This window comes from Neophocaena asiaeorientalis, unplaced genomic scaffold (assembly GCF_003031525.2).
Source record: "Neophocaena asiaeorientalis asiaeorientalis breed wild unplaced genomic scaffold, Neophocaena_asiaeorientalis_V1.1 scaffold45, whole genome shotgun sequence".
Lineage (NCBI taxonomy): Eukaryota > Metazoa > Chordata > Mammalia > Artiodactyla > Phocoenidae > Neophocaena > Neophocaena asiaeorientalis.
In genome coordinates, this window is record NW_020174642.1 from 10,712,176 (window position 1) to 10,726,033 (window position 13,858).

Genomic DNA, 13,858 nt, shown 5'->3' on the forward strand with positions numbered 1-13,858 from the left:
GGGCCACGATGAGTCACCTCATTAGCATAAACTCAGGTGTGGTCTGAGGGGTTGAGCCGGAACCGGAGACAAAGACGGCTAAATTCTTGTTGTACAACAGCTGCCCAGGGGGTGCCTCGAGGCGCCAAGGAAACTCCTGAACTGGCCTTCTCGCCTCTGGGAGCTGCCCCGGAAGCCCCACCCTTGTGGGGAGGCCGGAGGGGGTGACGCGTCTGGCAAAGATTCCTCGATGCGGCGGCATCCAAAGCTCAACAGAAAACCCCAGACACTCAAGATGTCTTGGCGGGAGATGGTGTTTGCTGTCATTCTCCTCGCAGGAACGTTGGAGCTGCCAGTGCAACAACAAAAATAAGTATTTTTAGGGTTGCAGTTAAACAAAAGGTCACACATTTATTCTTTATGACTCCATATGTTTGGATTTTAAATAACATTCTTCTGAGTAAATGTAATTTGGGGCGTTTAGCTTCCTAGTTATTCTTTAGAGGGACTCCGATTTTTACTTTCTGGAAGTAAGCTCTTAATTTATTTAAATAGTTGTGGGCTGAGATAAATCTCTCCATGTGATGGATCTGGTTGAAGACCTCTGCCCCAGCTGACACTGTCGTGGGTGACATGCTCTCTCCATGTCCGAGTCAATCTGTGTGTGGGATGGCTGCGTCAGTTTTCAGGAGCACAGTTAGGACAGGGGGAAGTTGAGGACGGGGGAAGTTGGCTTCTGGTACCTACCTTCCCCCACAGACTCAGCGTATCATTCTGGGCGATACTTTTCAGTGCTTCTATTTTCCCATAAAGTGGAATTATTAACACTTGCATCCTACTGCAGTGAGATAGCACGATCTCTGGGATTTGCTTTAAACTATGTAAGGGGAAGAAAGGATGGGAAATAGGTGAAACAAGATTGGCAAAGTATCAACAGATGAATGGATAAAGAAGATGTGGTGTATATATACAATGGAATACTACTCAGCCATAAAAAAGAATGAGATGATGCCATTTGCAGCAACATGGATGAACCTAGAGATTATCACACTAAGTGAAGTAAGTCAGAAAAAGAAGGACAAATACCATATGCTATCGCTTATACGTGGAATCTAAAAAAATGATACAAGTGAACTTCTTTACAAAACAGAAATAGACTCACAGACATAGAAAACAAACTTATGGTTACCAAAGGGGAAAGGGTGGGGAAGGGATAAATTAGGAGGTTGGGATTAACATATACACACTATTATATAAAATAGATAAACAACAAGGACCTGCTATACAGCACAGAGAACTATATTCAATAACCTGTGATAAACCATAATGGAAAAGAATCTGAAAGAGAATATATATATATACGTATAACTGACTCACTTTGCTGTACGCCAGAAACTAACACAACATTGTAAATCAACTATACTTCAGGGAATTCCCTGGTGGTCGGTCCAGTGGCTAACACTCCACGCTTCCACTACAGGGGGCATGGGTTCAATCCCTGGTCGGGGAACTAAGATCCTGCAAACTGCATGGAGCGGCCAGAGAAAAAGAAAAGAAAAAAACCCTGCAATATGGGCTTCCCTGGTGGCGCAGTGGTTGAGAACCTGCCTGCTAATGCAGGGGACACGGGTTCGAGCCCTGGTCTGGGAAGATCCCACATGCCGCGGAGCAACTAGGCCCATGAGCCACAACTACTGAGCCTGCGCGTCTGGAGCCTGTGCTCCGCAACTAGAGGCCGCGATAGTGAGAGGCCTGCGCACCGCGATGAGGAGTGGCCCCCGCTTGCAACAACTAGAGAAAGCCCTCACACAGAAACGAAGACCCAAGACAGCCCAAAAAATAAAGAAACAAATGTGGGATTAAAAAAAAAAAAAAAAAAAACAGCAAAAAAAGGTTGTTACGAAGACCCAAGACAGCCCAAAAAATAAAGAAACAAATGTGGGATTAAAAAAAAAAAAAAAAAAAACCTGCAATAAAGGGTTGTTTGGGGGAAAAAAAAGAAAGTCTTAAAAAAAGATTGGCAAAATGTTGGTAATCTTACAGCTGAATGATGAGTCCACACAGGTTCACGATACTCTTCCCTCTACTTCTGTGCATGCAAAAAATTTCGTGAATTTTTGTGAAATTTTCCAAAATGAAAAGGTTAAAAGATAACAGTAATACCTGCCCCTGTGTACGGCACATGAGCTGTCCTTAGAGCACCTTGCTTCCCTGGGAGAAGGATGCCTCGTGAATACAAGACTGAGTTACTACTCCGTGGCCCTCAAATTATTGCATCACACCTTGAGGTGTTGTTGACAAGGAGACAAAAAATAGATTAGACCCCACGGGAAGCATGGCCATGAAAGAGGAAGGTAAACTTTCAAAGCATCGGATGCTACGAGGAAAGAGCTCATCTTCAATTGACAAACTGGAGGGCCATCTGGGCAAATGGTTGACGTGGGAAGTACATTTGCAATACATCAAAAATATGTTTCCTGGTCACTGACAGTTTATTTCTGGAGTTCCATAAATGTAACATTTCCGATCTTGTAAATAATAAATGTTTATTTATAAATCACTGGTTCCCAGAGGCGGATGAGTACACAGAATAAAGACAAGCTGCGGCAGCTGGTTACTTCCCACCAGCCTGACTCACGGTGGGGATTCATGAGCCCGCGGGAGAGGCCAGTACGTCCAGGAAACCGTGCTCATCTCAACACCAAGGCTACCAAGCGTGGTCGGCGACACACAGAGCATGAGCGTGCGTGCAGCAGAGGAACGCGTGTCCTTGCAGATCAACAAACCTGCCCCTGCTTGGAAAGATGCGGACCGGGGCACGAAGCCGTGTCCGCCGCATAGGCAGGCGGACTCTCAACCACCGCGCCACCACGGAAGCCCCCTAACTTTTAAAAACAGCTAACGTGCCTTTGGGAATGCAGGATGGCTGAGGATTGGAACAAGGCAGGAGTGAAAGCTAATCTTGGTTAGCAAACCTTTTGGCCGTGAGATAATAAGATGGTGTAGATAAGCCTATAGTGGAATCAGAATAAGTAAGAAATGCTTCATGAAAGGCTTTGAGAACTTTTACATACAATTGGCAAAAGCTTAGCTGATTTTAAGTGATTCCACCCCACTGCTAAACAAGCCTTCTGAATCCTTACTAGGGAAGCGTTTGTATTCTTTGTTCACTCTGAAGGCAGTTAGTTAAGCCCGGGATGAGGGCCCAGCCCGGCTTCATGGCCCTTCGGGACTGCTGGGAGCCCTCAACTTGTCCAGTTTTCTTCCCATAAAAGGACCCAGGGTTTCCTTCCAGGTCTCTAATTACATGAGCAAATCTATTCTTTAATCTTTCCACTGATCCTGACTAATATTTGCACGGAAGAAAAGTGCATTTACATAGCACAGGGAGATCAGCTCGGGGCTTTGTGACCACCTAGAGGGGTGGGATAGGGAGGAGGGAGGGAGACCCAAGAGGGAGGAGATATGGGGATATATGTATATGTGATGGTTCGAGCCTTAGTCCGGGAAGATCCCACATGCCGCGGAGCAACTAAGCCCGTGCGCCACAACTACTGAGTCTGCGCTCTAGAGCCCGCGAGCCACAACTACTGAGCCCACGTGCCGCAACTACTGAGACCGCGCACCTACAGCCCGTGCTCTGCAACAAGAGAAGCCACCGCAATGAGAAGCCCGCGCACCGCAACAAAGAGTAGCCCCTGCTTGCCACAACTAGAGAAAGCCTGTGCGTAGCAACGAAGACCTAACGCAGCTAAAGATAAATTTTAAAAAAATAAAGCAAAAGTATTATTCAGCCTTACAAGGGAAGGAAATTCTGACCCATGCCGCAACACAGATGAACCCTGAGGACACCGTGCCCAGTGACATAAACCAGTCAGCAAAAGATGAGTCCACTCAGATGAGGCCCCCGAGAGGCAGAGACAGAAGGCAGAACTGTGACCCCCAGGGGCTGGGGGGTGTGCGGGGAGCTGCCCTTCCGGGGCCCAGCGCCTCAGCTTTGCAAGACGACAGAGCGCTCTGGATGCGCGGTGATGGCAGGACTACAGCGCGTGTGCGCCAGGCCACTGACCTGGACGCCTGCAAACAGTCGGAAAGGCAAACCTTGTGTTCTGCGTATTCTACCCAAGTGTGTAATACGGTTTCCAAATATTGGGGGTTTCCCATTATCTCTCTGCTACTGATCTGTAGTGTAGTTCCATTGTGGTGGGAGGACGGGCTTTGTACGACTGGAATCCGTTTAAATTCCCGGACACCTGAGCGCACTTGCTGGCTTGCTCCGTCCTGCTGTTGTTGCCACGTTTCCACTGCTCAGTGACCTCCTCAGCAAAGGGTCTCTTACAGGATTACAGAATCGAGTGATACGCAGAACGATTGGAGCGGACACGATATGACGATATTTGTACGGTTCCCGGCGTGTGGAGGGAGAGGCCCTGGAGGGGTGTATGAAACGTGGGCTCCGCTCAGAATAAAAAGAGGGAGCGTCACACCGATCACTGAAGACCCGCACGGACCTCACACCCCGTGGGCTCTCAATTATAGGACAATAGCAGGTGAACGATGGAAAGGAGGAAAAGACGACGCTGAAGAGGTCCTGCGGGGAACTAACCAGTCTTCCGTGCGGCACGCACGTCTAACCAGCTTCTCTCAATGTGTGGCCCATGGGCCCCAAGACCCGTTCAGGGTTCAGCAGTTCAGGGTCAAAGCTACTTTTTTTTTTTTTTTTGCAGTACGCGGGCCTCTCACTGCTGTGGCCTCTCCCGTTGCGGAGCACAGGCTCCGGACGCGCAGGCTCAGCGGCCATGGCTCACGGGCCCAGCCGCTCCACGGCATGTGGGATCTTCCCAGACCGGGCCACGAACCCGCGTCCCCTGCATCGGCAGGCGGACGCTCAACCACTGCGCCACCAGGGAAGCCCATAGCTACTTTTAAAAATTAGGAGTTTGGGATTAACATACACACTACTATATATAAAATAGGTAAACAACAAGGACCTACTGTATAGCACAAGGGACTATAAATAACTTATAATGGCAAAGAATCTGAGAAAGAGTAGATATTTGTATAACTGAATCACTTTGCTGTACACCTGCAACTAACACAACAGTGTAAATCGACTATACTTCAATTAAAAGATAACTGGTATTAAAGAAAACTGCTTTTCTAATAATACTAAGATGGTCCTTGCCTTCTTGTGGGGACACAATGGTACATATATATATATATATATATATCGCCATCTTTATCCATTCATCTGTTGATGGATACCTAGGTTGTTTTCACATCTTGGCTATCATAAATTATGCTACCATGAACATTGAGGTGCATCTATCTTTTGAAATTAGTGTTTTTGTATTCCTTGGATAAGTACTCAGATATGGACTAGCTGGATCATATATGGTAGTTCTAGTCTTAATTTTTTGAGGCGTCTCCTTACTGTTTTCCATACTGGCTGCTCCGATTTACATTCCGCACAACTGTGATTTTTAATATTGTCTAGTGAAATGGGTCAACATTTGGAATAACTGCACAGTTCAGTGAATTAATATTTTCCAAATGACCAAATGGCCATGTTACCAAATCATGTGTGGGTAATAGATCCATCCAAAGTGCCAGAGAGACCAGTGGGTTTTAGTCTAACAGCAGGAAAGGTCCGCTGCAGTGCTGCTGGAGTCCACATTGCAACGAACCTGTAAGGAACATTCACGTGTCAGTTTTGGTGGAGAACCTATATAAACGCTCCTCCATTTTCCTGCTACACATCCCTGCGAGGTCAACTTTTCTTCACAGACATCAACTAAAACAATATATTACAAGAGACTGAACACAGAAGCAGCTATGAGGATCCAGCTGTCTTTTATCAAGCTAGACATTAAAGAGATCTGCAAAAATATGGAACAAGTCCCTTGTTCTCACTAATCATATTTTGAAAATAATGATTTTTCATAAAATGTTATTTATTGTTGAGTAACATGGAATCGGTTTCTTATTGTAGGTTTAAATGAATGAATAGAAATCTTTTAAAAACAATCTTTTAGTCTTAATTCCTAATATTGTATATGTTTTCATGAACCCAGAGCCAGCTGTGAAGTGAGACAGGGCAGGCTCTGGCTGGGAGAATTCAGGGTGGTAAAAAGGGACTTATTCCAATCCCTCTGGGAGATGTAAGTCTAAACCTCCCAATTCCTCATTTTTAGGAATTTCCTTATCTTATACATTTAACCTCTTAAGTATTTCATAAGGTAGGAGGGGAGAGAAATTGGGAAGCAAAGGAGTCTTAAAAATCACCGATACCGCCTCACGCCCAAGAGGGTATAGACCCAAAAGAACTGAAAGCAGGAACTCAAACAGATATTTGTACATCCATGTTCAGCGCAGCCTTACTCCCACTAACCAAGGGGTGGAAACAACCCAAGTGTCCACTGAAAGGTGAATAGATGAACAAGATGTGGTCTATCCAGACTATGGAATATTATTCTAACTTAAAAGAGAAGGAAGTCCTGTCACCTGCTACCACGTGGAGGAAAGCTGAGGACATTGTGCTTGGTAAGATAAGCAGGGGTCTTCGAGTAATGTTTAAATCAGATCCCTCTTCACAGCAAACAATAAAGAGAAGTTGTTTTCTGCTTATTAGTTCCATTTCTCAGACCAGGAAGTGGATGCACAGCCTGGCTGGATGCTTCGGGCAGAGGTAGGCTTCACCCACCCACCACCCTGGACCCCCTACGCCGGTGGCAGCGATCAGAACAAAGTGAGCTCGGCCCTGCGAAAGCTCGTGTTGCCATTACTTTTGTAACTTCAACGAGAAACAGATTTTTACATACGTGACATCACAGACCATGCCTCTTGACCGTTACCCGATTTAGAAACTGGCCCGATCACAAAGGAGGCTGAAGCAGCTGCTGGTTTGGGAAAGTCGCCGGCTGCAAGCGAGCAGCTGGGTCTCTGTGCCACTTGCAGCTGCACGGCCCGAGGAGGCCTGTTCTGGTCCCGCTCAAAAAAGTCGCCACCCGGCTCTCCTCGGGAGCAGTCAACTCCAGAACCTGTGGTCCGTCTGAGGGGTGGGCAGCCATCATGGTGTGACCCACAACGAGGCCAGGGAGAGGGACCGCTGGGAAATAGGAGCTGCGGAACGAAGCGTCGTGCCATTGGCACAGCTGCACTGGGGCAGGTGGTTGGAACAAAGCTTTCACTGGCAAAGTTGTCCAAAGGCTGTGCAGTCAGGGGAGAGCCAGGAATCGTCCTCTACCACGGTGTTTCGTACTTTGTTTTTTTAACTGGACAATATAGTTTAATGTAGCAAAAATCTAGGGAACGAGCCGGTATTTCAGTTAAGGCTCTGGGTGCCTGAAAATGATCAACAGAAAATTGGTTTCACGGCCTAAAAACAAGAGGTTGCATCAGGGAACGTGTTTATGTAAATAAGACTTAGTTTAAAACCTTGGTTAATAAAAGGTCAGGATAAAACCAAGAGGAAGTTGGCTTCTCACTGTAGCATCTGCTGTTTGTTTTGACTGGTATCTCGTATCCTTGGCTTCATCTCAGGGGAGCGTGCCTGGCCAGGAGGCAAGCCTGGGAGACAAGGACCACTGCAGCGTCCCTGCCCCCAGAATGCCTCAGGAAACGTTTTCCTGGTGAGCAGATTTTCAGTTAGTGACAGAGAGTCACCCCAAGCCGAGTCATTCTGGTGCCAGGGCTGGAGCCCACTGGCCAGGAGAGGCCTTGGTTTGGAGGTGTGATGACCAATCATAAAACGGCCACGGGGCCACGCTGACCTATGGGTGGGGAAGGGACCCACACGGCACGGACCTGGTGCGGTTCGATGCCGTGACCAGAGCTCAGGCCCTAGTCCCCCTCACAATTCTGCCTGGCCAGCTGTGTTTCCAGGGTAGGATTTCCTGGTGTGAGGGTTGGATTGTGTCCCCCCAAAATTCATATGGTGAGTCCTAACCCTCAGGACCTCAGAATGTGACTGTATTTGGAGATCCAGGGTCTTTATCAAGTTACAGTGAGGTCACTGGGGTAGGCCCTAGTCTAATATGACTGATATCCTTAAAAAAGGGGGGAAACTGGGCACCCAGAGGCACACAGGGAGAACACCACGAAGGCAGAAATCAGGGTGATACTTCTACAAGCCAAGGAATGACACAGCTTGCCAGCAAGCTACCAGAAGCTGGGGGAGAGCTTGGGACAGATTCTCCCTCTCAGCTTCAGAAGGAACCAACCCTGCTGACGCCTTGATCTCGGACTTCTGGCCTCCAAACTGAGAGAGAATAACTCTCTGTTGTTTAAACCACTCAGTCTGTGGCACTTTCTTACGGCCACCCTAGCAAAGTAATACACCTGGTGTAAGGACACCTGGAATAAGCAAAAACGTTGGCTGGGCGTCTCCAGTGGGCAACTATGCATTCTTTAGAGCTCACCCTTCTGGGTTATCTGATTCTAGCTTTTCCTTGCCTTTGAGCTATCTTACGGTTGTAGAGAACGAGTGACGATGCAAATTATTTTCATCTATGGACTCTGTGATGGAGGGACAGCCCTCACCCCACGGTCCCCAAATCCTCCCACCCAAAGCCAGATTTGCACAATTTGCAAGTTCCCGCCAATATTCCTGCCTATATAGGTGTGTGTTCTTTGCATTTTCCTTTGAACTGGCTGGAACGTCTTACCAGTTCCCTCACTCAACTAACAAGCTCAGGAAGCTGCTGGCCACCTGCTGATTACATGTCTGCCTGAGAGTCACAATTCCTTCTTTGGTCAACATTATCTTTTAACATTGGCCATGGCTGCCATGTCCCTGTTGCGTTGTGCTGGGATCCTTGAGGAGGAACCGTCACAGCTGGGGGAAGTGTTTCCCACCCTGATCTTTTAGGGACTTAATTGTTGGAATTGTCCTCTTTAGAAAACCGGGGCTCCGGGGGGTGTTGGTGGGATGAACTGAGAGACTGGGATTGACATATATACAACTAATATGTATGAAATAGATAACTAATAAGAGCCTGCTGTATAAAGTAAATAAATAAATAAAATAACCAGTGGCAAAAAACTCCCCCCAAAACAAACAAACAAAAAAAACCCAAATTGCTGACACAGGTGAAAGTAAACAAATAAAATTATTGTTAATTTTTTAAAAATTTAAAAATAAAATAAATAAAAACAAAACCACGAGCCATGAAATAGAGAGAGACAGAGAGAGAGATAAGTAGATAGATAGAAAGATAGGAACGCACATCTTTCTACAGCGTTCTAGTGACTGATTCCTCTCCCTTTCCCTTCAGCCTAGGAGTTCACAGTGGTTTGTTGTTAATTAGTCCCCTGGATACTTAAGTATCTTTTTAAAATAGTACTTTCATGAAACCGCTCTTGAAATCTTCCTGATTGATACAACTCCCAAACTTGTATCTCTACCTATAACCTCTCTCACAAACTCCAGATTTGTTTACAAAACACTCACTTGTTATTCTCAGAAGTCATTTTGAAAATACCTCAAAATCAGCATGCACAAAACTGAACTTTTGCATTTCCCCCAAATACCATCTCTGCCAGAGCCTTCCCCATGTTATTTAATGGCAACTTCATCTGGGAGTTGCTTTAGCCACTCATTATATCTTATGATCCAACAATTCTTTTTTTTTTTTTGCAGTACGCGGGCCTCTTACTGCTGTGGCCTCTCCCGTTGCGGAGCACAGGCTCTGGACGCGCAGGCTCAGCGGCCATGGCTCACGGGCTTAGCCGCTCCGCGGCATGTGGGATCCCCCCGGACCGGGGCACGAACACACGTCCCCCGCATCGGCAGGCGGACTCTCAACCACTGCGCCACCAGGGAAGCCCCCAACAATTCTTTATTAGATGCACACCCCTGAGGAGTTCTTGCACGTGTACCCCAGGAGACATGCAAAAGAATATTAATATCATGTCTATAATCCTTGCAAAGAAAGAACAGTCTAAATCTCATTAAGAGTAGATTGGATAAAATGCTGGAGAGGGTGTAGAGAAAAGGGAACCCTGTTGCATTGCTGGTGGGAATGTAAATTTGTACAGCCAGTATGAAGGTTCCTTAAAAAACTAAAAATAGAACTACCATATGACCCAGCAATCCCACTACTGGGCATATACCCTGAGAAAACCATAAGTCAATAAAAGTGTCCAAAAAAAAAAGGGTAGATTGGATAAACAGTGGTTATACAGATGGACTAGTATACAGCCCTGAAAACGAGTGAACCTCAGTACTGTGCACTCATAAATGGATGTCTCAAACCAAAGATTAGGTTAAAAGAACAAGACTCAACAAAATTCAAATATTTTAAAACAGTGAAAAGTAAAAAATATATATATTATTTGAGATTTCAAATCTAGATGGTAAAACTATAAGGAAGGGCAAAGGAATTACAAAACAAAAAACAGAAGTCAGGATATGTTTATTTCTGGTTAGAGAAAAAGAAAAGCATTTAAGAAAGGGGACAGTGGGTTTGAAAGGTAATGGCAGTGTTCTATTTCCCAAGATTGATAAGTGTATTTATATTCCTTTTATTATTATATAAATGTACGTATATGCTATCTGCTCCCTTGCAGATAGATAATGTTTCATAATAAAAAAGTTACACAATTAAAAAAAAACGGGGCTCAGGCATGAAGAACCGTGGTTCCTCCAGTCTCGGCCCTGGGCACCCACTGTGTGCTGGGAGCCTTCCACACGCAGCTCATTGCCTCCTCTGCAGAAATCCCTGAGAGATGTACGAAGTCCCCACTGAAGGCAGGGAGCTGGATCTCAGGGAGGTCAAGTGCCCTCATCCACATTCACACGGCAAGTGGCAAAGCCAGACTCCACCCCCAGCACTGTGGACTGCAAGCCCAGGGCTCTTCTGACTACACCACAGTGCTCTCTTTTACACAGAAAAAGAAATACCACTTGGGTGGGCCCTAAGATGGCCCTGGGGCATCCTCTCTTCCTGTGACCCCCTCCCCTTGTGTGTGGGCAGGACCTGAGACTTGCTTCTAACCAAAAGACTAGACAAGGGTGATGGGAAGATGCTTCTGGGATTACTTTACATAACAGTGCAACTTCTGTCTGCCTAGCAGACTCTGTTCCTTGCTGGCTTGGATGAAGCAAGCTGCTGTTTTCCCCTCTGGACAGGTCCACGTGGCAAGAAACCGAAGGGGCCTCCAGCCAAGAGCCAGCAAGGACCAGAGGCCCTCAGTCCATCTGCCACAACGATGTGCGCTTGGACGTGGATCCTTCCCCAGTGAAGCCTTCAAATGAGACCCCAGCCCTGACGGCCACTCGTGACAGGCCCTGAGGCAGAGGACCCAGTCAAGACACGCCCAGATCCCTGACCCACAGAAATTTGAGATAATGTATGTTGTTTTCAGACACTAAGTTTGGGATAATTTGTTATGAAGCAATAGCTAACCAATACACCATGCCTCAGAAGCACTCGTTCATGCATTCAACAAATATCTCCTTGCCAGGCACTAGTACAGGTGCTCGGTATACATCAGTGAACAAAACAGAGTAAAATTCTTGTTCTCCTGGAGAGTAGATTCTAGTGTTTATGTGTGTGTGTGTTGGGGGTGGGAGTGTTGGATGATAGGCATAATAAACAAGTTACATGGTTACATAGTTACATCATATGTTACATGTACCTACACGAGTACCACAGAGGAGGAAGCAGGGTGAGGATAGGGAATGGGTTGGGAGTTTGCAATTTTAAACCTCTTCTGAGAAAGTGATGTTGAGAAAGATTTCAGGGAGTGAGGGAGAAAGCCATGCAGATATCTTTGGGAAGAGTGCTTCAAGCACAGGGAATAGGCAGTGCAAAGGCCCTGAGGCTGAATCATGCTTGCAGAGAGCAAGGAGCCACAAGGTGGCAGACTGGAACAGAGTGGGTGATGGGAAGGGTGGTGGGAGCTGAGGTCAGAAGTGCAGAGGGGAGAGAGATCCGGGAGACCCTCAGGGGCTCTGCATGGACTTTGCCTTTGCTCTGAATGAGATGGGTAACACTCGGAGGGGTTGAGCACAGCAGTGATGAGGTCTGACATATTTTTAAAAGGATCATCCCCTACTCGTCGCTGGTGACTTCCTGCTCATCTATGCAAGCTGAAGCAGCTTACATACATCAGCCACACTGGCCACCATAACAAGCCAAGAGACTTGCCCTTATTTTTAGGTGTTTTTCTCACTTGTTTTTCTTACCAAAGCCCCAGATCCCAGCCATCCTCTGAGGATGGCCCAAGCCCTGCCTGCCCCCGTCACCTCCTCCAGCCTTCCCCCCGTAATCTCCCACACACAGTGCAGCTCCCTGCACCCCATCCAGGCTGCCACAGGCTTTGTGCACTGGCTCATAAGCTCTGCTAGGCAGGGCCCAAGGCTCGCCTTTCTCCTACATTCTCCCCAACCCGCTTCAGCTTGAGACAGCGCTGCACAGAGCGGGGCTCTGTCAGGCTGGCCGGCGCCTTGGCAGAGTTCTTTCTGCCTTTCCTGTGGGTCCCTCAAAGCGTTCCTCCACCTCCCTGCCTGCGCCCACCTATTGTGCCCTCCCCTCCTGGCCTCACAGCACCTACTGTCATCTGGACAGCTCTATAAACAATTATAGGAGGCTTTTCATTTCACACACCTAGACGTGGTCCTTGGGAAAATAGTAGCAAATCTTTACGAAAAAGAAATTGGAAGGAAAGTACTCAGAAGAGCTGCTTGTGTACAAACGTTCCTTTACTGTTAGTAAACCACCCTGGTGCCAACACTAGGGGCAGGCTGTGGAGGGAGGCAAATGGAAGCAAAGGAAGCCTTGCCCTCCGTGACCCCACTTCTACCTCATTTTGAATTATTTTTCCTAAAGAGGGCCCCCAAATGTGTGAGCCTTAGAGCCGCAAACCTGGAGGGGATCACCGACGGCACTTGCAGCTCTTCCTCTTTTCTGGAGATGGCCCTGTAGAGAGAAGGAAAGAAAGAGCAGGCAGATCATGGGGGGCACAGGTAGAGGAGACCAGGCGCAGAGGCCAGACTGGGGTGCAGGGCCTGGGCCTCGTCTGCCTGGTGACTTGTACCTGGCTATCAGGGGGCTGCACACCCCCAGGTCTTCCTGGTCCGAGACCCCTGCTGCCTCACACACTTGATGGGAACCAGGTGAAAGCTTCAGCCCTGGGCCAGCACTAGGATGAAGCCAGTGAGGCCAGGGCTGCTGCACCGCACCTGTGACCAGTGCAGACGGTTGGGCCCGAGCTTCGTATAATGCTCTGCTGTCCCTGCCTTAAAATTCTTAATACCCTTTGAACAAGGGACCTGTATTTCCATTTTGCACTGGGCCCTGCACAAGCCGGTCTGCATCGCTGAGATTCTGGGGTCCCCCTCCCTCCAACTTTCCACTTGTCAGTGGCTCACTGGCCTCCCCTGAGCCCAAGCGCTGCTACAACCTACTCTCTGGAAAACAGAGCCGTTCTGCAGGGCCACACAGACTGTCTGTGGCTTCCTGGTGTTGGTGGAACCCTGAAGACTTAGAGGAGGGATGTCCTGACAAGCTGTTCACAACTGAACCCACCCCAGGCACCTTTCAGCCACGTGTTCCCGTCCTGGGTCTGCTTCTTCCCGGAGCAGCGCGGAAGCCCTTCTCCAGACAGCGATCCCACACAGGAGGAAGGTTTCTGCAAAAATGGACAGTCAGCCAAGCCCCGTGCCTCTGCACTAGGGAAGGCCTGCCCTTCCCTTAACGTCTTGGAGCGCATGGCCACCGGCGGGGCCCGCGGGTGCAAGGCAGCACCGCCTTTGAAAGTCCACCTTGAAATACGACCACACTTTCCGGGTCGCTCTAAGGGAGGCCACTTCACCTGCAGACTGGGCCTTGCGTGGATCACCGGGGGACAGGTGCCTGAGGGCAGAGCGCGAGAC

General features: G+C 47.9%; 1 long non-coding RNA gene across 5 annotated transcripts in view; it reads right to left on the reverse strand.

Moving 5' to 3' along the window:
• Positions 1-13,858, reverse strand: part of LOC112408541 (uncharacterized) — a 17,507-nt gene extending 3,649 nt beyond the window's left edge. For 3 of the 5 annotated variants that reach the window (XR_003004957.1, XR_003004956.1, XR_003004954.1), the window contains exons 1-6: positions 13,798-13,858; positions 13,521-13,614; positions 12,849-12,902; positions 5,554-5,666; positions 727-856; positions 18-328 (exon numbers count right to left, since the gene is read on the reverse strand). This is a non-coding gene — a long non-coding RNA (uncharacterized LOC112408541). Of the gene's footprint in view, positions 1-17; positions 329-726; positions 857-5,553; positions 5,667-12,848; positions 12,903-13,511; positions 13,615-13,797 lie in introns of all 5 variants that reach the window. The other 2 variants (XR_003004958.1, XR_003004955.1) reach the window with 2 other exon arrangements.